The following is a 2,527-nucleotide window of genomic DNA, read 5'->3' as shown; positions in this document are numbered from 1 at the left end:
CGAATTCTCTCTCTCATCTTCTATTTATTTATTCATTCACTAACACTTCTCTTCACCTCTCTTCATCTCCAATCACTGCCTCTATCCTTACCATTGTGTTTGGATTCTCCTTTCTTTATTCTTTTCTTCTTCTACTAATAATAAGGATCCTCTTTACTGTGACATAGAGGATTCCTCTTCTTTTCTTGTTCTCTTCTCTTTCATATGAGCAGAAACAAGGAAAAAAGCACTCTTGTTGAAGCTGATCCTGAACCTGAAAGGACTCTGAAGAGGAAACTAAGAGAAGCTAAATTACAACAATCCAAAGGCAACCTTTCTGAAATTTTCGAACAAGAGAAGGAGATGGCAGCCAAACCCAACAATAACAATGCAAGGAGGATGCTTGGTGATTTTACTAAACCCACGTCCAATTTTGATGGAAGAAGCATCTCAATTCCTGCCATTGGAGCAAACAATTTTGAGCTGAAACCTCAAAGTTGTTTTAATGCAACAGAACTGCAAGTTTCATGGACTTCCATCTGAAGATCCTTACTAGTTTTTAACTGAGTTCTTGCAGATTTGTGAGACTGTTAAGATGAATGGAGTAGATCCTTAAGTCTACAGGCTCATGCTTTTCCCTTTTGCTGTAAGAGACAGAGCTAGAACATGGTTGGACTCACAACCTAAAGATAGCCTGGACTCCTGGGATAAGCTGGTCATGGCCTTCTTGGACAAATTCTTTCCTCCTCAAAAGCTGAGCAAGCTTAGAGTGGATGTTCAGAACTTCAAGCAAAAAGATGGTGAATCCCTCTATGAAGCTTGGGAAAGATACAAGCAGATGACCAAAAAGTGTCCTTCTGACATGTTTTCAGAGTGGACCATATTAGATATATTCTATTATGGTCTATTTGAGTTTTTCAAGATGTCATTGGACCATTCTGCAGGTGGATCCATTCACCTAAAGAAAACACCTGCAGAAGCTCAGGAACTTATTGACATGGTTGCAAATAACCAATTCTTGTATACTTCTGAGAAGAATTCCGTGAAGAATGGGAGGCCTCAGAGGAAGGGAGTTCTTGAAATTAATGCTCTGAATGCCATATTTGCTCAGAATAAAGTGTTGACTCAGCAAGTCAACATGATTTCTCAAAGTCTGAATGGATGGCAAAATGCATCTAACAGTACTAAAGAGGCATCTTCTGAAGAAGAAGCTTATGATCCTGAAAACCCTGCAATGGCAGAGGTAAATTACATGGGTGAACCTTATGGAAACACCTATAATTCATCATGGAGAAATCATCCGAATTTCTCATGGAAGGATCAACAAAAGCCTCAACAAGGCATTAATAATGGTGGAAGAAACAAGCTCAGCAATATCAAGCCTTATCCATCATCTTTTCAGCAACAGATAGAGAGTTATGAACAGAATACCTCTAACTTAGCAAACTTAGTCTTTGATCTGTCTAAGGCCACTTTAAGTTTCATGAATGAAACAAGGTACTCCATCAGAAATCTGGAGGTACAAGTGGGCCAGCTGAGTAAGAAAATCACTGAAACCCCTCATAGTACTCTCCCAAGCAATACTGAAGAAAATCCAAAAAGAGAGTGCAAGGCCATTGATATAATCAATATGGCCGAATGCAAGGAGGAGGAGTAGGACGCGAACCCCAATGAGGAAGATCTCATGGGATGTCTCTCAAGAAGGAAGGAGTTCCCTATTGAGGATTGATGAGCGGAAAATTTATACGTTTTTTGGCATTATTTTTAGTGTGTTTTTAGTATGTTTTAATTAGTTTTATTATATTTTTATTAGTTTTTAGTTAAAATTCACTTTTCTTGACTTTACTATGAGTTTTTGTGTTTTTCTGTGATTTCAAGTATTTTCTGGCTGAAATTGAGGGACCTGAGCAAAAATCTGATTCAGAGGCTGAAAAGGACTACAGATGCTGTTAGATTCTGACCTCCCTACACTCGAAGTAGATTTTCTGAAGCTAAAAAAGCCCAATTGGTTCGCTCTCAATTGCGTTGGAAAATAGATATCCTGGGCTTTCCAGCAATATATAATAGTTTATACTTTGCTCGAGATTTGATAGCCTAAACAGGTGTTCCAAGTCAGCTCAAGAATTCTGGCGTTTAACGCCGGAACTGTCACAAGAATGGGAGTTAAACGCCCAAACTGGCACAAAAGCTGGCGTTAAACTCCAAGAAGAGTCTCTACACAAAAATGCTTCAATGCTCAGCCCAAGCACACACCAAGTGGGCCTGGAGGTGGATTTTTATGTCATTTACTCATCTTTGTAAACCTTAAGGTATTAGTTCTCTACAAATAGGACCTTTTGCTATTGTATTTTCGTCTTTTGATCACTTGAATCTTTTGATCATATTTTTATGATTGAACCCTCTTTGGGAGGCTGGCCATTCGGCCATGCCTAGACCTTGTTCTTATGTATTTTCAACGGTGGAGCTTCTACACACCATAGATTAAGGTGTGGAGCTCTGCTGTACCTCGAGTATTAATGCAATTACTATTGTTCTTCTATTCAATTCA

The 2,527-nt window shown here is 38.9% G+C and overlaps 1 non-coding gene across 1 annotated transcript; it reads right to left on the bottom strand.

Annotated features, from left to right (window-relative positions):
- Positions 1 to 739: 739 nt before the first annotated feature.
- Positions 740 to 843, bottom strand: LOC127742193 (small nucleolar RNA R71). The gene has a single exon (XR_008003380.1). It is a non-coding gene; the product is annotated as a small nucleolar RNA R71 (small nucleolar RNA).
- Between the last annotated feature and the right edge of the window lie 1,684 nt (positions 844 to 2,527).

The sequence above is a fragment of the Arachis duranensis genome, chromosome 9, assembly GCF_000817695.3.
Source record: "Arachis duranensis cultivar V14167 chromosome 9, aradu.V14167.gnm2.J7QH, whole genome shotgun sequence".
Taxonomy (NCBI): Eukaryota; Viridiplantae; Streptophyta; class Magnoliopsida; order Fabales; family Fabaceae; genus Arachis; species Arachis duranensis.
The sequence above is the reverse complement of the archived record's forward strand: the minus strand, read 5'-3'. Positions and strand labels throughout refer to the sequence as shown.